The sequence below is a fragment of the Heptranchias perlo genome, chromosome 28, assembly GCF_035084215.1.
Source record: "Heptranchias perlo isolate sHepPer1 chromosome 28, sHepPer1.hap1, whole genome shotgun sequence".
NCBI lineage: Eukaryota > Metazoa > Chordata > Chondrichthyes > Hexanchiformes > Hexanchidae > Heptranchias > Heptranchias perlo.
The window spans coordinates 287954-314704 of record NC_090352.1 but is presented as its reverse complement, the minus strand read 5'-3'; the positions used below and the strand labels follow the sequence as shown (position 1 = coordinate 314704).

Below are 26751 nucleotides of genomic sequence, written 5' to 3'. Positions count from 1 at the left end.
GATAGATTAGGTGAATGGGCAAAATTGTGGCAAATGGAATTCAATGTAGACAAATGTGAGGTCATCCACTTTGGATCAAAAAAGGATAGAACAGGGTACTTTCTAAATGGTAAAAAGTTAAAAACAGTGGATGTCCAAAGGGACCGAGGGGTACAGGTACATAGATCATTGAAGTGTCATGAACAGGTGCAGAAAATAATCAATAAGGCTAATGGAATGCTGGCCTTAAAATCTAGAGGACTGGAGTACAAGGGGCAGAAGTTATGCTGCAGCTATACAAAACCCTGGTTAGACCGCACCTGGAGTACTGTGAGCAGTTCTGGGCACCGAGCCTTCGGAAGGACATATTGGCCTTGGAGGGAGTGCAGCGTAGGTTTACTAGAATGATACCCGGACTTCACGGGTTAAGTTACAAGGAGAGATTACACAAATTGGGGTTGTATTCTCTAGAGTTTAGAAGGTTAAGGGGTGATCTGATCGAAGTTTATAAGATATTAAGGGGAACAGATAGTGTGGATAGAGAGAAACTATTTCCGCTGGTTGGGGATTTTAGGAGTAGGGGGCACAGTCTAAAAATTAGAGCCAGACCTTTCAGGAGTAAGATTAGAAAACATTTCTACACGCAAAGGGTGGTAGAAGTTTGGAACTCTCTTCCGCAAATGGCAATTGATACTAGCTCAATTGCTAAATTTAAATCTGAGATAGATAGCTTTTTGGCAACCAAAGGTATTAAAGGATATGGGCTAAAGGCAGGTATATGGAGTTAGATCACAGATCAGCCATGTTCTTATCAAATGGCGGAGCAGGCACGAGGGGCTGAATGGCCTACTCCTGTTCCTATGTTCCTATGTTCCGAAGATTCTCACTGATGGAAAGAATGAGCCCGATTCTCACTGATTGAAACAGTGAGCCCGATTCTCACTGATGGAAAAGGTGAGCCCGACTATGACTGATGGAAAGAGCAGGCCACGTTCTCACTGATGGAGTGAGCCCAAATCTCACTGATTGAAAAAGTGAGCCTGATTCTCACTGATGGAAAGTGCGAGCCCGATTCTCACTGATTGAATAAGTGAGCCCCATTCTCATTGATTGAAAGAGTGAGCCCGATTCACACTGCGGGAAAAGGTGAGCCAGATTCTCACTGATGGAAAAAGTGAGCCCGATTCTCACTCATGGAAAGAGTGAGCCCGATTCTCACTGATGGAAAGAGTGAGCCCGATTCTCACTGATGGAATGAGTGAGCCTTATTCTCACTGAGGGAAAAGGTGAGCCCGATTCTCACTGATTGAAAAGGTGAGCCCGATCCTCACTGATGGAAAGAGTGAGCCCGATTCTCACTGATTGAAAAGGTGAGCCCGATTCTCACTGATGGGAAGAGTGAGCCCGATTCTCACTGATGGAATGAGTGAGCCCGATTCTCACTGATGGAAAGAGTGAGCCCGATTCTCACTGATGGAAAGAGTGAGCCCGATTCTCACTGATTGAAAAAGTGAGCATCGTTCTCACTGATGGAAAGAGCTGGCCCAATTATCACTGATGGAAAGAGTGAGCCCGATTCTCACTGATTGAAAGAGTGAGCCCGATTCTCACTGATTGAAAGAGTGAGCCCGATTCTCACTGATTGAAAGAGTGAGCCCGATTCTCACTGATTGAAAGAGTGAGCCCGATTCTCACAGATTGAAAGAGTGAGCCCGATTCTCACTGATTGAAAGAGTGAGCCCGATTCTCACTGATTGAAAGAGTGAGCCCGATTCTCACTGATTGAAAGAGTGAGCCCGATTCTCACTGATGGAAAAGTTGCCCCCGATTCTCACTGATTGAAAAGGTGAGCCCGATTCTCACTGATGGAAAGAGTGAGCCCGATTCTCACTGATGGAAAGAGTGAGCCCGATTCTCACTGATTGAAAAGTTGAGCCCGATTCTCACTGATGGAAAGAGTGAGCCCGATTCTCACTGATGGAAAGAGTGAGCCCGATTCTCACTGATTGAAAAGGTGAGCCCGATTCTCACTGATGGGAAGAGTGAGCCCGATTCTCACTGATTGAAAGAGTGAGCCCGATTCTCACTGATTGAAAGAGTGAGCCCGATTCTCACTGATTGAAAGAGTGAGCCCGATTCTCACTGATGGAAAGAGTGAGCCCGATTCTCACTGATTGAAAAGGTGAGCCCGATTCTCACTGATGGGAAGAGTGAGCCCGATTCTCACTGATGGAATGAGTGAGCCCAATTCTCACTGGTGGAAAAGGTGAGCCTGATTCTCACTGATTGAAAGAGTGAGCCCGATTCTCACTGATTGAAAGAGTGAGCCCGATTCTCACTGATTGAAAGAGTGAGCCCGATTCTCACTGATTGAAAGAGTGAGCCTGATTCTCACTGATTGAAAGAGTGAGCCCGATTCTCACTGATGGAAAAGTTGCCCCCGATTCTCACTGATTGAAAAGGTGAGCCCGATTCTCACTGATGGAAAGAGTGAGCCCGATTCTCACTGATTGAAAGAGTGAGCCCGATTCTCACTGATTGAAAAGTTGAGCCCGATTCTCAGTGATGGAAAGAGTGAGCCCGATTCTCACTGATTGAAAGAGTGAGCCCGATTCTCACTGATTGAAAAGGTGAGCCCGATTCTCACTGATGGAAAGAGTGAGCCCGATTCTCACTGATTGAAAAGTTGAGCCCGATTCTCACTGATGGAAAGAGTGAGCCCGATTCTCACTGATGGAAAGAGTGAGCCCGATTCTCACTGATTGAAAAGGTGAGCCCGATTCTCACTGATGGGAAGAGTGAGCCCGATTCTCACTGATGGAAAGAGTGAGCCCGATTCTCACTGATTGAAAGAGTGAGCCCGATTCTCACTGATTGAAAGAGTGAGCCCGATTCTCACTGATTGAAAGAGTGAGCCCGATTCTCACTGATGGAAAGAGTGAGCCCGATTCTCACTGATTGAAAAGGTGAGCCTGATTCTCACTGATTGAAAGAGTGAGCCTGATTCTCACTGATTGAAAGAGTGAGCCCGATTCTCACTGATTGAAAGAGTGAGCCCGATTCTCACTGATTGAAAGAGTGAGCCTGATTCTCACTGATTGAAAGAGTGAGCCCGATTCTCACTGATTGAAAGAGTGAGCCCGATTCTCACTGATTGAAAGAGTGAGCCCGATTCTCACTGATGGAAAAGTTGCCCCCGATTCTCACTGATTGAAAAGGTGAGCCCGATTCTCACTGATGGAAAGAGTGAGCCCGATTCTCACTGATTGAAAGAGTGAGCCCGATTCTCACTGATTGAAAAGTTGAGCCCGATTCTCAGTGATGGAAAGAGTGAGCCCGATTCTCACTGATTGAAAGAGTGAGCCCGATTCTCACTGATTTAAAAGTTGAGCCCGATTCTCACTGATGGAAAGAGTGAGCCCGATTCTCACTGATTGAAAAGTTGAGCCCGATTCTCACTGATGGAAAGAGTGAGCCCGATTCTCACTGATTGAAAGAGTGAGCCCGATTCTCACTGATTGAAAGAGTGAGCCCGATTCTCACTGATGGAAAGAGTGAGCCCGATTCTCACTGATTGAAAAGGTGAGCCCGATTCTCACTGATGGGAAGAGTGAGCCCGATTCTCACTGATGGAATGAGTGAGCCCAATTCTCACTGGTGGAAAAGGTGAGCCTGATTCTCACTGATTGAAAGAGTGAGCCTGATTCTCACTGATTGAAAGAGTGAGCCCGATTCTCACTGATTGAAAGAGTGAGCCCGATTCTCACTGATTGAAAGAGTGAGCCTGATTCTCACTGATTGAAAGAGTGAGCCCGATTCTCACTGATTGAAAGAGTGAGCCCGATTCTCACTGATTGAAAGAGTGAGCCCGATTCTCACTGATGGAAAAGTTGCCCCCGATTCTCACTGATTGAAAAGGTGAGCCCGATTCTCACTGATGGAAAGAGTGAGCCCGATTCTCACTGATTGAAAGAGTGAGCCCGATTCTCACTGATTGAAAAGTTGAGCCCGATTCTCAGTGATGGAAAGAGTGAGCCCGATTCTCACTGATTGAAAGAGTGAGCCCGATTCTCACTGATTTAAAAGTTGAGCCCGATTCTCACTGATGGAAAGAGTGAGCCCGATTCTCACTGATTGAAAAGTTGAGCCCGATTCTCACTGATGGAAAGAGTGAGCCCGATTCTCACTGATGGAAAGAGTGAGTCCGATTCTCACTGATTGAAAGAGTGAGCCCGATTCTCACTGATTGAAAGAGTGTGCCCGATTCTCACTGAAAAATAAAGTGAGCCCGATTCTCAGTGATGGAAAGAGTGAGCCCAATTCTCACTGAAGGAAAGAGTGAGTCCGATTCTCACTGATTGAAAGAGTGAGCCCGATTCTCACTGATTGAAAGTTTGAGCCCGATTCTCACTGATGGAAAGAGTGAGCCCGATTCTCACTGATTGAAAAGTTGAGCTCGATTCTCACTGATGGAAAGAGTGAGCCTGATTCTCACTGATGGAAAGAGTGAGCCCGATTCTCATTGATTGAAAGAGTGTGCCCGATTCTCACTGATTGAAAGAGTGTGCCCGATTCTCACTGAAAAATAAAGTGAGCCCGATTCTCAGTGATGGAAAGAGTGAGCCCGATTCTCACTGATTGAAAAAGTGAGCATCGTTCACACTGATGGAAAGAGTGAGCCCGATTCTCACTGATGAAATGAGTGAGCCCGATTCTCACGGATGGAAAGAGTGAGCCTGATTCTCACTGATGGAAATATTGAGCATCGTTTTCACTGATGGAAATAGAGAGCCCAATTCTCACTGATGGAAAAGGTGAGCCCAATTCTCACAGATGAAAAGAGTGAGCCTGATTCCCACTGATTCAAAATTGGGCCCAATTCTCACTGATGGAAATGGTGAGCCCGATTCTCACTGATTGTAAGAGTGAGCCCAGTTCTCACTGATGGAAACGTTGAGACCGATTCTCACTGATGGAAAGAGTGAGCCCGATTCTTACTGATGGAAGGAGAGAGCCCCATTCTCACTGATGGAAAAGTTGCCCCCGATTCTCACTGAATGAAAAGGTGCGTCCGATTCTCACTGATGGAAACGTTGAGACCGATTCTCACTGATGGAAAGAGTGAGCCCGATTCTCACTGATGGAAAGAGTGAGCCTGATTCTCACTGATTGAAAAGGTGAGCCCGATTCTCACTGATGGGAAGGTGAGCCCGAATATCACTGATGGCAAAGGTGAGCCCGATTCTCACTGATTGTAAGAGTGAGCCCGATTCTTATGATAGAGGAAGAGAGCCCCATTCTCACTAATGCAAAAGTTGCGCCCGGTTCTCACTGATGGATAGAGGGAGCCCGATTCTCACTGAGGGTAAGAGTGAGCCCGATTCTCACTGATTGAAAGAGTGAACCCAATTCTCACTGATTGAATAAATGAGCCTGATTCTCATGGATTGAAAAGGTGAGCCCGATTCTCACTAATTGAAAGAGTGAGCCCGATTCTCACTGATTGAATAAGTGAGCTCGATTCTCACTTATTGAAAGAGTGAGCCCGATTCTCACTGATTGAAAAGGTGAGCCTGATTCTCACAGATGGAAAGAGTGAGACTGATACTCACTGATTCAAATTGAGCCCAATTCTCACTGATGGAAAAGTTGAGCCCGATTCTCACTGATTTTAAGAGTGAGCCCGATTCTCACTGATGGAAAGAGTGTGTCTGATTCTCACTGATCGAAAAAGTGAGCCCGATTTTCACTGATGGAAAGAGTGAATCCAATTCTCACTGATGAAAAGATTGAACCCGATTCTAACTAATTGAAAGAGTGAGCCCGATTCTCACTGATTCAATAAGTGAGCCTCATTCTCACTGATTGAAAGAGTGAGCCCGAATCTCACTGATTGAAAGAGTGAGCCCGAATCTCACTGATTGAAAGAGTGAGCCCGATTCTGACTGATGGAAAGAGTGAGCCCGATTCTCACTGATGGAAAACGTGAGCACGATTCCCACAAAGGAAATGAGTGAGCCTGATTCCCACTGATTCAAAATTAGGTCCAATTCTCATTGATAGAAAAGGAGAGCCCTATTCTCACTGATGGAAAGAGTGAGCCCGATTCTCACTGATGGAAAGAGTGAGCCTGATTCTCACTAATTGAAAAGGTGAGCCCGATTCTCACTGATGGAAAGAGTGAGCCCGATTCTCACTGTTGGAAAGAGTGAGCCTGATTCTCACTGATGGAAAAGGTGAGCCCGATTCTAACTAATTGAAAGAGTGAGCCCGATTCTCACTGATTCAATAAGTGAGCCTCATTCCCACTGATGGAAAGAGTGAGCCCAATTCTCACTGATTGAAAGAGTGAGCCCGATTCTCACTGATTGAAAGAGTGAACCCAATTCTCACTGATTGAAAGAGTGAGCCCGATTCTCACTGATTGAAAGAGTGAGCCCGATTCTCACTGATTGAAAAGGTGAGCCCGATTCTCACTGATTTTAAGAGTGAGCCCAGATATCACTGATGATAAAGTTGAGACCGATTCTCACTGATGGAAAGGGTGAGCCCGATTCTCACTGATGGAAACAGTGAGCCCGATTCTCATGACGGAAAGAGTGAGCCTGATTTCCACTGTTTGAAAATTGGGCCCAATTCTCGTTGATGGAAAAGGTAAGCCCAATTCTCACTAATTGTAAGAGTGAGCCCAGTTCTCATTGATGGAAACGTTGAGACCGATTCTCACTAATGGAAAGAGTCAGGCCGATTCTTACTGATGGAAGGAGAGAGTTCCATTCTCACTGATTGAAACAGTGAGCCCGATTCTCACTGAGGGAAAAAGTGAGCCCGATTCACACTGAGGGAAAAGGTGAGCCCGTTTCTCACTGATGGAAAGAGTGAGCCTGATTCTCACTGAGGGAAAAGGTGAGCCCGATTCACACTGAGGGAAAAGGTGAGCCCGTTTCTCACTGATGGAAAGAGTGAGCCTGATTCTCACTGATTGAAAAGGTGAGTCTGATTCTCACTGATTGAAAAAGTGAGCCCGATTCTCACTGATGGAAAAGGTGTGCCCGATTCTCACTGATGGAAAAGGTGAGCCCAATTCTCACTGATGAAAAGAGTAAACCCGATTCTCACTAATTGAAAGAGTGAGCCCGATTCTCACTGATTGAATAAATGAGCCTGATTCTCACTGATTGAAAAGGTGAGCCCAATTCTCACTAATTGAAAGAGTGAGCCCGATTCTCACTGATTGAAAAGGTGAGCCCGATTCTCACAGATGGAAAGAGTGAGACTGATTCTTACTGATTGGAAAGGTGAGCCCGATTCACACTGAGGGAAAAGGTGAGCCCGATTCTCACTGATTGAAACAGTGAGCCTGATTCTCACTGATGGAAAGTGTGAGAGCGTTTCTCACTGATTGAAAAAGTGAGCATCATTCTCACTGAGGGAAAAGGTGAGCCCGATTCTCACTGAGGGAAAGAGAGAGCCTGATTCTCACTGATTGAAAAGGTGAGTCTGATTCTCACTGGGGGAAAAGGTGAGCGCGATTCTCACTGATTGAAAAAGTGAGCCCGATTCTCACTGATGGAAAGAATGAGCCAGTTTCTCACTGATTGAAAAAGTGAGCCCGATTCTCACTAATGGAAAATGTGAGCCCGACTCTCACTGATGGAAAGAGTGAGGCCGATTCTCACTAATTGAAAGATTTAGCCCGAATCTCACTGATGGAAAAGGTGAGCCCGATTCTCACTGATGGAAAAAGTGAGCACGATTCTCACTGATGGAAAGAGTAAACCCGATTCTCACGAATTGAAAGAGTGAGCCCGATTCTCACTGATTGAAAAGGTGAGCCTGATTCTCACTGAGGGAAAAGGTGAGCCTGATTCTCACTGATTGAAACAGTGAGCCTGATTCTCACTGATGGAAAGAGTGTGCCCGATTCTCAATGATGGAAAGAGTGTGCCCGATTTTCACTGATCGAAAAAGTGAGCCCAATTCTCACTGATGGAAAGAGTGAGCCCAATTCTCACTGATGGAAAGAGTGAGCCCGATTCTCACTGATTGAAAGAGTGAGCCCAATTCTCACTGATGGAAAGAGTAAACCCGATTCTCACTAATTGAAAGAGTGAGCCCAATTCTCACTGATGGAAAGAGTGAGCCCGATTCTCACTGATTGAAAGAGTGAGCCCGATTCTCACTGATTGAAAGAGTGAGCCCGATTGTCACTGATGGAAAGAGTGAGCCCGATTCTCACTGATTGAAAAGGTGAGCCCGATTCTCACTGATGGGAAGAGTGAGCCCGATTCTCACTGATGGAATGAGTGAGCCCAATTCTCACTGGTGGAAAAGGTGAGCCTGATTCTCACTGATTGAAAGAGTGAGCCCGATTCTCACTGATTGAAAGAGTGAGCCCGATTCTCACTGATTGAAAGAGTGAGCCCGATTCTCACTGATTGAAAGAGTGAGCCTGATTCTCACTGATTGAAAGAGTGAGCCCGATTCTCACTGATTGAAAGAGTGAGCCCGATTCTCACTGATTGAAAGAGTGAGCCCGATTCTCACTGATGGAAAAGTTGCCCCCGATTCTCACTGATTGAAAAGGTGAGCCCGATTCTCACTGATGGAAACAGTGAGCCCGATTCTCACTGATTGAAAGAGTGAGCCCGATTCTCACTGATTGAAAAGTTGAGCCCGATTCTCAGTGATGGAAAGAGTGAGCCCGATTCTCACTGATTGAAAGAGTGAGCCCGATTCTCACTGATTGAAAAGGTGAGCCCGATTCTCACTGATGGAAAGAGTGAGCCCGATTCTCACTGATTGAAAAGTTGAGCCCGATTCTCACTGATGGAAAGAGTGAGCCCGATTCTCACTGATGGAAAGAGTGAGCCCGATTCTCACTGATGGAAAGAGTGAGCCCGATTCTCACTGATTGAAAAGGTGAGCCCGATTCTCACTGATGGGAAGAGTGAGCCCGATTCTCACTGATGGAAAGAGTGAGCCCGATTCTCACTGATTGAAAGAGTGAGCCCGATTCTCACTGATTGAAAGAGTGAGCCCGATTCTCACTGATTGAAAGAGTGAGCCCGATTCTCACTGATTGAAAGAGTGAGCCCGATTCTCACTGATGGAAAGAGTGAGCCCGATTCTCACTGATTGAAAAGGTGAGCCCGATTCTCACTGATTGAAAAGTTGAGCCCGATTCTCACTGATGGAAAGAGTGAGCCCGATTCTCACTGATGGAAAGAGTGAGCCCGATTCTCACTGATTGAAAAGGTGAGCCCGATTCTCACTGATGGGAAGAGTGAGCCCGATTCTCACTGATGGAAAGAGTGAGCCCGATTCTCACTGATTGAAAGAGTGAGCCCGATTCTCACTGATTGAAAGAGTGAGCCCGATTCTCACTGATTGAAAGAGTGAGCCCGATTCTCACTGATTGAAAGAGTGAGCCCGATTCTCACTGATGGAAAGAGTGAGCCCGATTCTCACTGATTGAAAAGGTGAGCCCGATTCTCACTGATGGGAAGAGTGAGCCCGATTCTCACTGATGGAATGAGTGAGCCCAATTCTCACTGGTGGAAAAGGTGAGCCTGATTCTCACTGATTGAAAGAGTGAGCCTGATTCTCACTGATTGTAAGAGTGAGCCCGATTCTCACTGATTGAAAGAGTGAGCCCGATTCTCACTGATTGAAAGAGTGAGCCTGATTCTCACTGATTGAAAGAGTGAGCCCGATTCTCACTGATTGAAAGAGTGAGCCCGATTCTCACTGATTGAAAGAGTGAGCCCGATTCTCACTGATGGAAAAGTTGCCCCCGATTCTCACTGATTGAAAAGGTGAGCCCGATTCTCACTGATGGAAAGAGTGAGCCCGATTCTCACTGATTGAAAGAGTGAGCCCGATTCTCACTGATTGAAAAGTTGAGCCCGATTCTCAGTGATGGAAAGAGTGAGCCCGATTCTCACTGATTGAAAGAGTGAGCCCGATTCTCACTGATTTAAAAGTTGAGCCCGATTCTCACTGATGGAAAGAGTGAGCCCGATTCTCACTGATTGAAAAGTTGAGCCCGATTCTCACTGATGGAAAGAGTGAGCCCGATTCTCACTGATTGAAAGAGTGAGCCCGATTCTCACTGATTGAAAGAGTGAGCCCGATTCTCACTGATTGAAAGAGTGAGCCCGATTCTCACTGATTGAAAGAGTGAGCCCGATTCTCACTGATGGAAAGAGTGAGCCCGATTCTCACTGAAAAATAAAGTGAGCCCGATTCTCAGTGATGGAAAGAGTGAGCCCAATTCTCACTGAAGGAAAGAGTGAGTCCGATTCTCACTGATTGAAAGAGTGAGCCCGATTCTCACTGATTGAAAGTTTGAGCCCGATTCTCACTGATGGAAAGAGTGAGCCCGATTCTCACTGATTGAAAAGTTGAGCTCGATTCTCACTGATGGAAAGAGTGAGCCCGATTCTCACTGATTGAAAAGTTGAGCTCGATTCTCACTGATGGAAAGAGTGAGCCTGATTCTCACTGATGGAAAGAGTGAGCCCGATTCTCATTGATTGAAAGAGTGTGCCCGATTCTCACTGATTGAAAGAGTGTGCCCGATTCTCACTGAAAAATAAAGTGAGCCCGATTCTCAGTGATGGAAAGAGTGAGCCCGATTCTCACTGATTGAAAAAGTGAGCATCGTTCACACTGATGGAAAGAGTGAGCCCGATTCTCACTGATGAAATGAGTGAGCCCGATTCTCACGGATGGAAAGAGTGAGCCTGATTCTCACTGATGGAAATATTGAGCATCGTTTTCACTGATGGAAATAGAGAGCCCAATTCTCACTGATGGAAAAGGTGAGCCCAATTCTCACAGATGAAAAGAGTGAGCCTGATTCCCACTGATTCAAAATTGGGCCCAATTCTCACTGATGGAAATGGTGAGCCCGATTCTCACTGATTGTAAGAGTGAGCCCAGTTCTCACTGATGGAAACGTTGAGACCGATTCTCACTGATGGAAAGAGTGAGCCCGATTCTTACTGATGGAAGGAGAGAGCCCCATTCTCACTGATGGAAAAGTTGCCCCCGATTCTCACTGAATGAAAAGGTGCGTCCGATTCTCACTGATGGAAACGTTGAGACCGATTCTCACTGATGGAAAGAGTGAGCCCGATTCTCACTGATGGAAAGAGTGAGCCTGATTCTCACTGATTGAAAAGGTGAGCCCGATTCTCACTGATGGGAAGGTGAGCCCGAATATCACTGATGGCAAAGGTGAGCCCGATTCTCACTGATTGTAAGAGTGAGCCCGATTCTTATGATAGAGGAAGAGAGCCCCATTCTCACTAATGCAAAAGTTGCGCCCGGTTCTCACTGATGGATAGAGGGAGCCCGATTCTCACTGAGGGTAAGAGTGAGCCCGATTCTCACTGATTGAAAGAGTGAACCCAATTCTCACTGATTGAATAAATGAGCCTGATTCTCATGGATTGAAAAGGTGAGCCCGATTCTCACTAATTGAAAGAGTGAGCCCGATTCTCACTGATTGAATAAGTGAGCTCGATTCTCACTTATTGAAAGAGTGAGCCCGATTCTCACTGATTGAAAAGGTGAGCCTGATTCTCACAGATGGAAAGAGTGAGACTGATACTCACTGATTCAAATTGAGCCCAATTCTCACTGATGGAAAAGTTGAGCCCGATTCTCACTGATTTTAAGAGTGAGCCCGATTCTCACTGATGGAAAGAGTGTGTCTGATTCTCACTGATCGAAAAAGTGAGCCCGATTTTCACTGATGGAAAGAGTGAATCCAATTCTCACTGATGAAAAGATTGAACCCGATTCTAACTAATTGAAAGAGTGAGCCCGATTCTCACTGATTCAATAAGTGAGCCTCATTCTCACTGATTGAAAGAGTGAGCCCGAATCTCACTGATTGAAAGAGTGAGCCCGAATCTCACTGATTGAAAGAGTGAGCCCGATTCTGACTGATGGAAAGAGTGAGCCCGATTCTCACTGATGGAAAGAGTGAGCCCGATTCTCACTGTTGGAAAGAGTGAGCCTGATTCTCACTGATGGAAAAGGTGAGCCCGATTCTAACTAATTGAAAGAGTGAGCCCGATTCTCACTGATTCAATAAGTGAGCCTCATTCCCACTGATGGAAAGAGTGAGCCCAATTCTCACTGATTGAAAGAGTGAGCCCGATTCTCACTGATTGAAAGAGTGAACCCAATTCTCACTGATTGAAAGAGTGAGCCCGATTCTCACTGATTGAAAGAGTGAGCCCGATTCTCACTGATTGAAAAGGTGAGCCCGATTCTCACTGATTTTAAGAGTGAGCCCAGATATCACTGATGATAAAGTTGAGACCGATTCTCACTGATGGAAAGGGTGAGCCCGATTCTCACTGATGGAAACAGTGAGCCCGATTCTCATGACGGAAAGAGTGAGCCTGATTTCCACTGTTTGAAAATTGGGCCCAATTCTCGTTGATGGAAAAGGTAAGCCCAATTCTCACTAATTGTAAGAGTGAGCCCAGTTCTCATTGATGGAAACGTTGAGACCGATTCTCACTAATGGAAAGAGTCAGGCCGATTCTTACTGATGGAAGGAGAGAGTTCCATTCTCACTGATTGAAACAGTGAGCCCGATTCTCACTGAGGGAAAAAGTGAGCCCGATTCACACTGAGGGAAAAGGTGAGCCCGTTTCTCACTGATGGAAAGAGTGAGCCTGATTCTCACTGAGGGAAAAGGTGAGCCCGATTCACACTGAGGGAAAAGGTGAGCCCGTTTCTCACTGATGGAAAGAGTGAGCCTGATTCTCACTGATTGAAAAGGTGAGTCTGATTCTCACTGATTGAAAAAGTGAGCCCGATTCTCACTGATGGAAAAGGTGTGCCCGATTCTCACTGATGGAAAAGGTGAGCCCAATTCTCACTGATGAAAAGAGTAAACCCGATTCTCACTAATTGAAAGAGTGAGCCCGATTCTCACTGATTGAATAAATGAGCCTGATTCTCACTGATTGAAAAGGTGAGCCCGATTCTCACTAATTGAAAGAGTGAGCCCGATTCTCACTGATTGAAAAGGTGAGCCCGATTCTCACAGATGGAAAGAGTGAGACTGATTCTTACTGATTGGAAAGGTGAGCCCGATTCACACTGAGGGAAAAGGTGAGCCCGATTCTCACTGATTGAAACAGTGAGCCTGATTCTCACTGATGGAAAGTGTGAGAGCGTTTCTCACTGATTGAAAAAGTGAGCATCATTCTCACTGAGGGAAAAGGTGAGCCCGATTCTCACTGAGGGAAAGAGAGAGCCTGATTCTCACTGATTGAAAAGGTGAGTCTGATTCTCACTGGGGGAAAAGGTGAGCGCGATTCTCACTGATTGAAAAAGTGAGCCCGATTCTCACTGATGGAAAGAATGAGCCAGTTTCTCACTGATTGAAAAAGTGAGCCCGATTCTCACTAATGGAAAATGTGAGCCCGACTCTCACTGATGGAAAGAGTGAGGCCGATTCTCACTAATTGAAAGATTTAGCCCGAATCTCACTGATGGAAAAGGTGAGCCCGATTCTCACTGATGGAAAAAGTGAGCACGATTCTCACTGATGGAAAGAGTAAACCCGATTCTCACGAATTGAAAGAGTGAGCCCGATTCTCACTGATTGAAAAGGTGAGCCTGATTCTCACTGAGGGAAAAGGTGAGCCTGATTCTCACTGATTGAAACAGTGAGCCTGATTCTCACTGATGGAAAGAGTGTGCCCGATTCTCAATGATGGAAAGAGTGTGCCCGATTTTCACTGATCGAAAAAGTGAGCCCAATTCTCACTGATGGAAAGAGTGAGCCCAATTCTCACTGATGGAAAGAGTGAGCCCGATTCTCACTGATTGAAAGAGTGAGCCCAATTCTCACTGATGGAAAGAGTAAACCCGATTCTCACTAATTGAAAGAGTGAGCCCAATTCTCACTGATGGAAAGAGTGAGCCCGATTCTCACTGATTGAAAGAGTGAGCCCGATTCTCACTGATTGAAAGAGTGAGCCCGATTGTCACTGATGGAAAGAGTGAGCCCGATTCTCACTGATTGAAAAGGTGAGCCCGATTCTCACTGATGGGAAGAGTGAGCCCGATTCTCACTGATGGAATGAGTGAGCCCAATTCTCACTGGTGGAAAAGGTGAGCCTGATTCTCACTGATTGAAAGAGTGAGCCCGATTCTCACTGATTGAAAGAGTGAGCCCGATTCTCACTGATTGAAAGAGTGAGCCCGATTCTCACTGATTGAAAGAGTGAGCCTGATTCTCACTGATTGAAAGAGTGAGCCCGATTCTCACTGATTGAAAGAGTGAGCCCGATTCTCACTGATTGAAAGAGTGAGCCCGATTCTCACTGATGGAAAAGTTGCCCCCGATTCTCACTGATTGAAAAGGTGAGCCCGATTCTCACTGATGGAAAGAGTGAGCCCGATTCTCACTGATTGAAAGAGTGAGCCCGATTCTCACTGATTGAAAAGTTGAGCCCGATTCTCAGTGATGGAAAGAGTGAGCCCGATTCTCACTGATTGAAAGAGTGAGCCCGATTCTCACTGATTGAAAAGGTGAGCCCGATTCTCACTGATGGAAAGAGTGAGCCCGATTCTCACTGATTGAAAAGTTGAGCCCGATTCTCACTGATGGAAAGAGTGAGCCCGATTCTCACTGATGGAAAGAGTGAGCCCGATTCTCACTGATGGAAAGAGTGAGCCCGATTCTCACTGATTGAAAAGGTGAGCCCGATTCTCACTGATGGGAAGAGTGAGCCCGATTCTCACTGATGGAAAGAGTGAGCCCGATTCTCACTGATTGAAAGAGTGAGCCCGATTCTCACTGATTGAAAGAGTGAGCCCGATTCTCACTGATTGAAAGAGTGAGCCCGATTCTCACTGATTGAAAGAGTGAGCCCGATTCTCACTGATGGAAAGAGTGAGCCCGATTCTCACTGATTGAAAAGGTGAGCCCGATTCTCACTGATTGAAAAGTTGAGCCCGATTCTCACTGATGGAAAGAGTGAGCCCGATTCTCACTGATGGAAAGAGTGAGCCCGATTCTCACTGATTGAAAAGGTGAGCCCGATTCTCACTGATGGGAAGAGTGAGCCCGATTCTCACTGATGGAAAGAGTGAGCCCGATTCTCACTGATTGAAAGAGTGAGCCCGATTCTCACTGATTGAAAGAGTGAGCCCGATTCTCACTGATTGAAAGAGTGAGCCCGATTCTCACTGATTGAAAGAGTGAGCCCGATTCTCACTGATTGAAAGAGTGAGCCCGATTCTCACTGATTGAAAGAGTGAGCCCGATTCTCACTGATGGAAAGAGTGAGCCCGATTCTCACTGATTGAAAAGGTGAGCCCGATTCTCACTGATTGAAAAGTTGAGCCCGATTCTCACTGATGGAAAGAGTGAGCCCGATTCTCACTGATGGAAAGAGTGAGCCCGATTCTCACTGATTGAAAAGGTGAGCCCGATTCTCACTGATGGGAAGAGTGAGCCCGATTCTCACTGATGGGAAGAGTGAGCCCGATTCTCACTGATGGAAAGAGTGAGCCCGATTCTCACTGATTGAAAGAGTGAGCCCGATTCTCACTGATTGAAAGAGTGAGCCCGATTCTCACTGATTGAAAGAGTGAGCCCGATTCTCACTGATTGAAAGAGTGAGCCCGATTCTCACTGATGGAAAGAGTGAGCCCGATTCTCACTGATTGAAAAGGTGAGCCCGATTCTCACTGATGGGAAGAGTGAGCCCGATTCTCACTGATGGAATGAGTGAGCCCAATTCTCACTGGTGGAAAAGGTGAGCCTGATTCTCACTGATTGAAAGAGTGAGCCTGATTCTCACTGATTGAAAGAGTGAGCCCGATTCTCACTGATTGAAAGAGTGAGCCCGATTCTCACTGATTGAAAGAGTGAGCCTGATTCTCACTGATTGAAAGAGTGAGCCCGATTCTCACTGATTGAAAGAGTGAGCCCGATTCTCACTGATTGAAAGAGTGAGCCCGATTCTCACTGATGGAAAAGTTGCCCCCGATTCTCACTGATTGAAAAGGTGAGCCCGATTCTCACTGATGGAAAGAGTGAGCCCGATTCTCACTGATTGAAAGAGTGAGCCCGATTCTCACTGATTGAAAAGTTGAGCCCGATTCTCAGTGATGGAAAGAGTGAGCCCGATTCTCACTGATTGAAAGAGTGAGCCCGATTCTCACTGATTTAAAAGTTGAGCCCGATTCTCACTGATGGAAAGAGTGAGCCCGATTCTCACTGATTGAAAAGTTGAGCCCGATTCTCACTGATGGAAAGAGTGAGCCCGATTCTCACTGATGGAAAGAGTGAGTCCGATTCTCACTGATTGAAAGAGTGAGCCCGATTCTCACTGATTGAAAGAGTGTGCCCGATTCTCACTGAAAAATAAAGTGAGCCCGATTCTCAGTGATGGAAAGAGTGAGCCCAATTCTCACTGAAGGAAAGAGTGAGTCCGATTCTCACTGATTGAAAGAGTGAGCCCGATTCTCACTGATTGAAAGTTTGAGCCCGATTCTCACTGATGGAAAGAGTGAGCCCGATTCTCACTGATTGAAAAGTTGAGCTCGATTCTCACTGATGGAAAGAGTGAGCCTGATTCTCACTGATGGAAAGAGTGAGCCCGATTCTCATTGATTGAAAGAGTGTGCCCGATTCTCACTGATTGAAAGAGTGTGCCCGATTCTCACTGAAAAATAAAGTGAGCCCGATTCTCAGTGATGGAAAGAGTGAGCCCGATTCTCACTGATTGAAAAAGTGAGCATCGTTCACACTGATGGAAAGAGTGAGCCCGATTCTCACTGATGAAATGAGTGAGCCCGATTCTCACGGATGGAAAGAGTGAGCCTGATTCTCACTGATGGAAATATTGAGCATCGTTTTCACTGATGGAAATAGAGAGCCCAATTCTCACTGATGGAAAAGGTGAGCCCAATTCTCACAGATGAAAAGAGTGAGCCTGATTCCCACTGATTCAAAATTGGGCCCAATTCTCACTGATGGAAATGGTGAGCCCGATTCTCACTGATTGTAAGAGTGAGCCCAGTTCTCACTGATGGAAACGTTGAGACCGATTCTCACTGATGGAAAGAGTGAGCCCGATTCTTACTGATGGAAGGAGAGAGCCCCATTCTCACTGATGGAAAAGTTGCCCCCGATTCTCACTGAATGAAAAGGTGCGTCCGATTCTCACTGATGGAAACGTTGAGACCGATTCTCACTGATGGAAAGAGTGAGCCCGATTCTCACTGATGGAAAGAGTGAGCCTGATTCTCACTGATTGAAAAGGTGAGCCCGATTCTCACTGATGGGAAGGTGAGCCCGAATATCACTGATGGCAAAGGTGAGCCCGATTCTCACTGATTGTAAGAGTGAGCCCGATTCTTATGATAGAGGAAGAGAGCCCCATTCTCACTAATGCAAAAGTTGCGCCCGGTTCTCACTGATGGATAGAGGGAGCCCGATTCTCACTGAGGGTAAGAGTGAGCCCGATTCTCACTGATTGAAAGAGTGAACCCAATTCTCACTGATTGAATAAATGAGCCTGATTCTCATGGATTGAAAAGGTGAGCCCGATTCTCACTAATTGAAAGAGTGAGCCCGATTCTCACTGATTGAATAAGTGAGCTCGATTCTCACTTATTGAAAGAGTGAGCCCGATTCTCACTGATTGAAAAGGTGAGCCTGATTCTCACAGATGGAAAGAGTGAGACTGATACTCACTGATTCAAATTGAGCCCAATTCTCACTGATGGAAAAGTTGAGCCCGATTCTCACTGATTTTAAGAGTGAGCCCGATTCTCACTGATGGAAAGAGTGTGTCTGATTCTCACTGATCGAAAAAGTGAGCCCGATTTTCACTGATGGAAAGAGTGAATCCAATTCTCACTGATGAAAAGATTGAACCCGATTCTAACTAATTGAAAGAGTGAGCCCGATTCTCACTGATTCAATAAGTGAGCCTCATTCTCACTGATTGAAAGAGTGAGCCCGAATCTCACTGATTGAAAGAGTGAGCCCGAATCTCACTGATTGAAAGAGTGAGCCCGATTCTGACTGATGGAAAGAGTGAGCCCGATTCTCACTGATGGAAAACGTGAGCACGATTCCCACAAAGGAAAAGAGTGAGCCTGATTCCCACTGATTCAAAATTAGGTCCAATTCTCATTGATAGAAAAGGAGAGCCCTATTCTCACTGATGGAAAGAGTGAGCCCGATTCTCACTGATGGAAAGAGTGAGCCTGATTCTCACTAATTGAAAAGGTGAGCCCGATTCTCACTGATGGAAAGAGTGAGCCCGATTCTCACTGATGGAAAGAGTGAGCCTGATTCTCACTGATGGAAAAGGTGAGCCCGATTCTAACTAATTGAAAGAGTGAGCCCGATTCTCACTGATTCAATAAGTGAGCCTCATTCCCACTGATGGAAAGAGTGAGCCCAATTCTCACTGATTGAAAGAGTGAGCCCGATTCTCACTGATTGAAAGAGTGAGCCCGATTCTCACTGATTGAAAAGGTGAGCCCGATTCTCACTGATTTTAAGAGTGAGCCCAGATATCACTGATGATAAAGTTGAGACCGATTCTCACTGATGGAAAGGGTGAGCCCGATTCTCACTGATGGAAACAGTGAGCCCGATTCTCATGACGGAAAGAGTGAGCCTGATTTCCACTGTTTGAAAATTGGGCCCAATTCTCGTTGATGGAAAAGGTAAGCCCAATTCTCACTAATTGTAAGAGTGAGCCCAGTTCTCATTGATGGAAACGTTGAGACCGATTCTCACTAATGGAAAGAGTCAGGCCGATTCTTACTGATGGAAGGAGAGAGTTCCATTCTCACTGATTGAAACAGTGAGCCCGATTCTCACTGAGGGAAAAGGTGAGCCCGATTCACACTGAGGGAAAAGGTGAGCCCGTTTCTCACTGATGGAAAGAGTGAGCCTGATTCTCACTGAGGGAAAAGGTGAGCCCGATTCACACTGAGGGAAAAGGTGAGCCCGTTTCTCACTGATGGAAAGAGTGAGCCTGATTCTCACTGATTGAAAAGGTGAGTCTGATTCTCACTGATTGAAAAAGTGAGCCCGATTCTCACTGATGGAAAAGGTGTGCCCGATTCTCACTGATGGAAAAGGTGAGCCCAATTCTCACTGATGAAAAGAGTAAACCCGATTCTCACTAATTGAAAGAGTGAGCCCGATTCTCACTGATTGAATAAATGAGCCTGATTCTCACTGATTGAAAAGGTGAGCCCGATTCTCACTAATTGAAAGAGTGAGCCCGATTCTCACTGATTGAAAAGGTGAGCCCGATTCTCACAGATGGAAAGAGTGAGACTGATTCTTACTGATTGGAAAGGTGAGCCCGATTCACACTGAGGGAAAAGGTGAGCCCGATTCTCACTGATTGAAACAGTGAGCCTGATTCTCACTGATGGAAAGTGTGAGAGCGTTTCTCACTGATTGAAAAAGTGAGCATCATTCTCACTGAGGGAAAAGGTGAGCCCGATTCTCACTGAGGGAAAGAGAGAGCCTGATTCTCACTGATTGAAAAGGTGAGTCTGATTCTCACTGGGGGAAAAGGTGAGCGCGATTCTCACTGATTGAAAAAGTGAGCCCGATTCTCACTGATGGAAAGAATGAGCCAGTTTCTCACTGATTGAAAAAGTGAGCCCGATTCTCACTAATGGAAAATGTGAGCCCGACTCTCACTGATGGAAAGAGTGAGGCCGATTCTCACTAATTGAAAGATTTAGCCCGAATCTCACTGATGGAAAAGGTGAGCCCGATTCTCACTGATGGAAAAAGTGAGCACGATTCTCACTGATGGAAAGAGTAAACCCGATTCTCACGAATTGAAAGAGTGAGCCCGATTCTCACTGATTGAAAAGGTGAGCCTGATTCTCACTGAGGGAAAAGGTGAGCCTGATTCTCACTGATTGAAACAGTGAGCCTGATTCTCACTGATGGAAAGAGTGTGCCCGATTCTCAATGATGGAAAGAGTGTGCCCGATTTTCACTGATCGAAAAAGTGAGCCCAATTCTCACTGATGGAAAGAGTGAGCCCAATTCTCACTGATGGAAAGAGTGAGCCCGATTCTCACTGATTGAAAGAGTGAGCCCAATTCTCACTGATGGAAAGAGTAAACCTGATTCTCACTAATTGAAAGAGTGAGCCCAATTCTCACTGATGGAAAGAGTGAGCCCAATTCTCACTGATGGAAAGAGTGAGGCCAATTCTCACTGATGGAAAGAGTGAGCCCAATTCTCACTGATGGAAAGAGTAAACCCGATTCTCACTAATTGAAAGAGTGAGCCCAATTCTCACTGATGGAAAGAGTAAACCCGATTCTCACTAATTGAAAGAGTGAGTCCGATTCTCACTGATTGAAAAGGTGAGCCTGATTCTCACTGATGGAAAGAGTGAGCCCGATTCTCACTGATTGAATAAGTGAGCCTGATTCTCACGGATTGAAAAGGTGAGCCCGATTCTCACTAATTGAAAGCGTGAGCCCGATTCTCACTGATTGAATAAGTGAGCCCGATTCTCACTGATGGAAAAGGTGAGCCCGATTCTCACCGATGGAAAAGGTGAACCCGATTCAACTGATGGAAAAGGTGAGCCCGATTCTCACTGAGGGAAAAGGTGAGCCCGATTCTCACTGATGGAAAAGGTGAGCCCGATTCTCACTGATGGAAAAGGTGAGCCCGATTCTCACTGATGGAAAGAGTAAACCCGATTCTCACTAATTGAGTGAGCCCAATTCTCACTGATGGAAAGAGTAAACCCGATTCTCACTAATTGAAAGAGTGAGCCCGATTCTCACTGATTGAATAAGTGAGCCCGATTCTCACTGATTGAAAGAGTGAGCCCGATTCTCACTGATTGAAAAGGTGAGCCCGATTCTCACTGATGGAAAGTGTGAGCCTGATTCTCACTGATTTTAAGAGTGAGCCCGGATCTCACTGATATAAAAGTTGAGATCGGTTCTCACTGATGGAAAGGGTGAGCCCGATTCTCACTGATTGAAAGGGTGAGCCTGTTGTGGGAGAATGAGTCCATTAATCCAGCTCATCCTCTGTAACTGTAAAAAAAAACTTTAAAGAGGGTTCTTTCTAAAACTGAACTTTTTTTGCAAGAACCAAAATTGGCGAAAGTTTGTAGGTTTGATGCAGAGGAAAATGCAATGTTGAGTTTTGACTATTGGTTCATTACTTGTTGAAATTACTGGAATTGTGTAACTAATTACTGCTGTGATCAAAATGCAAACTGGTTTGTAATGGTGAAGACAATGGAAAAGGATAGAAAGACCTGACCCCAGAATGACCTCTCGAGAATGACCTGACCTGATATCAGATCTACAATGCATCTCCTGAGAAATCAGTTGGTCATGAAAAGGTCAAGAAAGTTATATTTTCAGAGATGGCTATAAATAGAGGAATTTCATGTGCAGGAAGTGCACAGATTACAGGTGTGGAAATCCATCAGGTGTTTCTGGGCTTGAATGACAAGATTTGAAGGGCTATTTGGGTGAACAAGCCCAGGTATGGAGGCTGAACGACCAGGCTGTTTGCATCATAAGATGAAAGAGAAAACCATGATAAGAAAGATTGGTACTTAATTTCCAATAACATTTCAGCCTATCTGTGGTGGAAGAGGAGATTAGTGCCATGTTTTTGTCCCCATGCAAAACAGCAGCCAACGCGAGTTTCCTGCATTTACGCCATTCATGTGCTGGGGTAGATTTACCTCTAAAAATTAGGCACCAGATCTCAACCTCAACATCACTGAAATGTTGGGAGTTTGATCGCGATTTTCTTCGCAATTTTTTGGGAATGTTTCTTACTGAGACCTGCACTATTCTTAACCAAAATGTTGCCAGTCTTGGTGCAGTAACTTTCTGTGATTCATGTACAAAGACACCAAACTCCTCTGAACACCAACATTTCTCAATCTCTCACCTTTTAAAAAATATTCTGTTTTTCTATTTTTCCTGCCAAAGTTGATAATTTCACATTTCCCCACATTATACTCCATCTGCCACTTTCTTGCCCACTCGCTTAACCTGTCTATATTCCTTTGCAGACTCTTTGTGTCCTCTTCACAGCTTACTTTCCCACCGAGCTTTGTATCGTCAGCAAACTTGGATACATTACACTGAGTCCCTTCATCTAAGTCATTAATATAGATTGTAAACTACTGAGGCCTAAGCACTGATCCTTGCAGCACCCCACTAGTTACAGCCTGACAACGTGAGAATGACCCGTTTATTCCTATTCCGTTTTCTGTCCATTAACCAATCCTCAATCCATATTACCCCCAATCCCATGAGTCCTAATCTTGTGTAACAACCTTTTATGTGGCACCTTATCGAATGCCTTTTGAAAATCCAAATATACAACATCCCTTATCGACCCTGCTAGTTACACCTTCAAAAAATTCTAATAGATTTGTCAAACACGATTTCCCTTTCATAAAACCATGTTGACTTTGCCTAATCATATTATGATTTTCTAAGTGCCCTGTTACTATGTCCTTAATAATAGATTCTAGCATTTTCCCTACTATGGATGTTTTCTATCTCCCTCTTTTCTTGAATAGCGGGGTTACATTTGCTACCATCCAATCCAAGGGGACCATTATAGAATCTAGGGAATTCTGGAAGATCACAACCAATGCATCCACTGTCTCTGCAGCCACCTCTTTTAGAACTCTAGGATGTCGGCCATCAGGTCCAGGGGATTTGTCGGCTTTTAGTCCCATTAATTTCTCCAGTTCTTTTTCTTTACTAAGAATTAATTACTTTAAGTTCCTCACTCTCATGAGACCCTTGGTTCCCCACTATTTCTGGTATGCTTTTTGTGTCTTCCACTGTGAAGACAGACACAAAATATTTGTTTAATATCTCTGCCATTTCCTTATTCCCCATTATAATTTCTCCTGTCTCTGTCTCTAAGGGACCCATGTTTACTTTTGCTACTCTCTTCCTTTTTACATACTGAAGGAATCTTACAACACCAGGTTATAGTCCAACAATTTTATTTTAAAATCACAAGCTTTCAGAGATTATCCCCTTCGTCAGGTGATTCACCTGACGAAGGGGATAATCTCCGAAAGCTTGTGATTTTAAAATAAAATTGTTGGACTATAACCTGGTGTTGTAAGATTCCTTACATTTGTCCACCCCAGTCCATCACCGGCATCTCCACATCATTTTCACATACTTGTAGAAGCTCTTACAATCTGTTTTTATATTTCTTGCTAGTTTGCTCTCATTCTATTTTTTCCCTCTTTAACAATTTCTTGGCCATCCTTTGCTGATTTCTAAAACCCTCCCAATCCTCAGGCTTACTACTCTTCTTGGCAACATTGTAAACCTTTTCTTTTAATCTAATATTATCCTTAACTTCTCTAGTTAGCCACGGTTGGATCACTTTTCCCGTGGAGTTTTTATTCCTCAAGGGAATGTATATTCATTGAGAATGATAAATTATTTCTTTAAATGTTCGCCATTGCTTATCAACTGACATATCTTTTAATCTAATTTCCCACTCTACCTTAGCCAACTCATCCCTCGTACCTATATAATTGGCTTTGTTTAAATTTACGACCCTATTTTCTGACTTAACTACATCACTCTCAAACTCAGTATGAAATTCTATATTATGATCACTCTGCCCCAGAGGATCCTTAACTATAAGATTACTAATTAATGCATCTTATTACACACTACTGCATCTAAAATAGCCTGCTCCATTGTTGGTTCCGCGACATCATAGAATCATAGAAATCACAGAAGGAGGCCATTCAGCCCATCATGTCCGCGTCGCCTGGTAAAGAGCCATCATGCCTGATCCCACTTTCCAGCACTTGGTCCGTAGCCTTGTAGATTATGGCACTTCAGGTGCATATCCATCCCTCTGGTACGTTCCACTGTGTTTATCAATCCCTCTGATAGGTCGCAGTGTGTTCATCAATCCCTCTGATAGGTCGCTGTGTGTTTATCCATCTCTCTGATAGGTCCCAGTGAGTTTATCCATCTCTCTGATAGGTCCCAGTGAGTTTATCCATCTCTCTGATAGGTCCCAGTGAGTTTATCCATCTCTCTGATAGGTCCCAGTGAGTTTATCCATCTCTCTGATAGGTCCCAGTGAGTTTATCCATCTCTCTGATAGGTCGCAGTGTGTTCATCAATCCCTCTGATAGGTCGCTGTGTGTTTATCCATCTCTCTGATAGGTCCCAGTGAGTTTATCCATCTCTCTGATAGGTCCCAGTGAGTTTATCCATCTCTCTGATAGGTCCCAGTGAGTTTATCCATCTCTCTGATAGGTCGCTGTGTGTTTATCCATCTCTCTGATAGGTCCCAGTGAGTTTATCCATCTCTCTGATAGGTCGCAGTTTGTTTATCCATCTCTCTGATAGGTCCCAGTGAGTTTATCAATCTCTCTGATAGGTCGCTGTGAGTTTATCCATCTCTCTGATAGGTCGCTGTGAGTTTATCCATCTCTCTGATAGGTCGCTGTGTGTTTATCCATCTCTCTGATAGGTCGCTGTGTGTTTATCCATCTCTCTGATAGGTCCCAGTGAGTTTATCAATCCCTATGATAGAATCATAGAATCATAGAATGGTTACAGCACAGGAGGCCATTTGGCCCATATAGTCCATGCCGGCTCTCTGCGAGAGCAATCCAGTTAGTCCCATTCCCCCTTTCCCCGTAGCCCTGCAAATTTTTTCCTTTCAAGTACTTATCCAATTCCCTTTTGAAAGCCACGATTAAATCTGTCTCCGCCACCTCCCCTTGTAGTGCTATTATTTTTTTTTGAGCTGTCTTTGCATTTGTTTTAATCTGGTTTTCACTTACATAGATTTACATCGAATTTACAGCATAGAAACAGGCCATTTAGCCCAACAAGTCTATCCCGGTGTTTATGCTCCACAAGAGCCTCCTCCCTCCCTACTTCATCTAACCCTATCAGCATATCCTTCTATTCCTTTCTCCCTCATATGCTTATCTAGATTCCCCTTAAATGCCTCATCCACTCCATATGGTAGAAAGTTCCACATTCTCACCACTCTCTGGTAAAAAAGTTTCTCCTGAATTCCCTACTGGATTTATTAGTGACTATCTTATATTTATGGCCCCTAGTTTTGGACTCTCCCCCACAAGTGGAAATATCTTCTCTACGTCTACCCTATCAAACCCTTTCATTATCTTAAAGACCTCGATCAGGTCACCCCTCAGCCTTCTCTTTTCTCGACAAAAGAGCCCCAGCCTGTTCAGTCTATCCTGATAGTTATCACCTCTCAGTTCTGGTATCGTCCTTATAAATCTTTTTTGTACCTTTTCCAGTGCCTCGATATACTTTTTATAATATGGAGACCAGAACTCTAAGTGTGGTCCAACCAAGTTTCCATACAAGTTTAACATGTAAGGTTAGGTTCATAATACAGTAGAGAATCAGGCTGAATACAGAAAGTACAGAGGAGATCTAAAAAAGGGAATAAGAGGGGCAAAGAGAGAGTATGAGAATAGATTAGCGGCTAATATAAAAGGGAACCCAAAAGTCTTTTATAAATATATAAATAGTAAAAGTGCAGTCAAAGGAAGCGTGGGACAAAAAAGGAGATCTTCTTGTGGAGGCAGAGGGCATGACTGAGGTACTAAATGAACACTTCACATCTGTCTTCACTGGAGAAGAGGATGCTGCCACTGTAGCAGTAAAGGAGGAGGTAGGAGCGATATTGGATAGGATAAAAATAGATAGAGAGGAGGAGCTTAAAAGATTGGCAGTACTCAAAAGTAGAAAAGTCACCCGGTCCGGATGGGATGCATCCTCGGTTACTGAGGGAAGTAAGGGTGGAAATTGCGGAGGCTCTGGCCACAATCTTCCAATTCTTGTTAGATATGGGGATGGTGCCGGAGGTCTGGAGGATTACAAATGTTACACCCCTGTTCAAAAAAGGGGAGAGGGATAAACCCGGCAATTACAGGCCATTCAGGCTAATGTCGGTGGTGGGGAAACTTTTAGAGACAATAATGCGGGACAAAATAAATTGGCACTTGGAAAAACATGGTGTAATAAATGAAAGTCAGCACTGATTTGTGAAAGGAAAATCGTGTTTGACTAACTTGATTGAGTTATTTGATGAAGTAATGGAGAGGGTTGATGAGGGGAGTGCGGTTGATGTTGTGTATATGGACTTTCAAAAGGCATTTGATAAAGTACCACATAATAGACTTGTTAGAAAAATTGAAGCCCATGGGATTAAAGGGACAGTGGCAGCATGGATAGAAAATTGGCTCCAGGACAGAAAGCAGAGAGTAGTGGTGAATGGTTGTTTTTCAGACTGGAGGGAAGTATACAGTGGTGTCCCCCAGGGGTCAGTATTAGGACCACTGCTCTTTTAGATATATATTAATGACCTGGACTTGGGTATAGAGGGTATAATTTCACAGTTTGCAGATGACACGAAACTCGGAAATGTAGTAAACAATGTGGACGATAGTAACTTCAGAAGGACAGAGACAGACTGGTGAAATGGGCAGACACGTGGCAGATGAAATTTAACACAGCGGAGTGTGAAGTGATACATTTTGGTGGGAAGAATGAGGAGAGGCAATATAAACTAAATGGTGCAATTTTAAAAGGGGGTGCAGGAACAGAGAGACCTGGGGGTGCACAAACACAAATCTTTGAAGGTGGCAGGACAAGTTGAGAAGGCTGTTAAAAAAGCATATGGGATCCTGG

The 26751-nt window shown here is 44.9% G+C and overlaps 1 protein-coding gene across 2 annotated transcripts in view; it reads right to left on the bottom strand.

Moving 5' to 3' along the window:
* LOC137344767 (carbohydrate-responsive element-binding protein-like) overlaps window positions 1–26751 on the bottom strand; it is a 400141-nt gene that overhangs the window by 101615 nt on the left and 271775 nt on the right. The window lies entirely within an intron of this gene.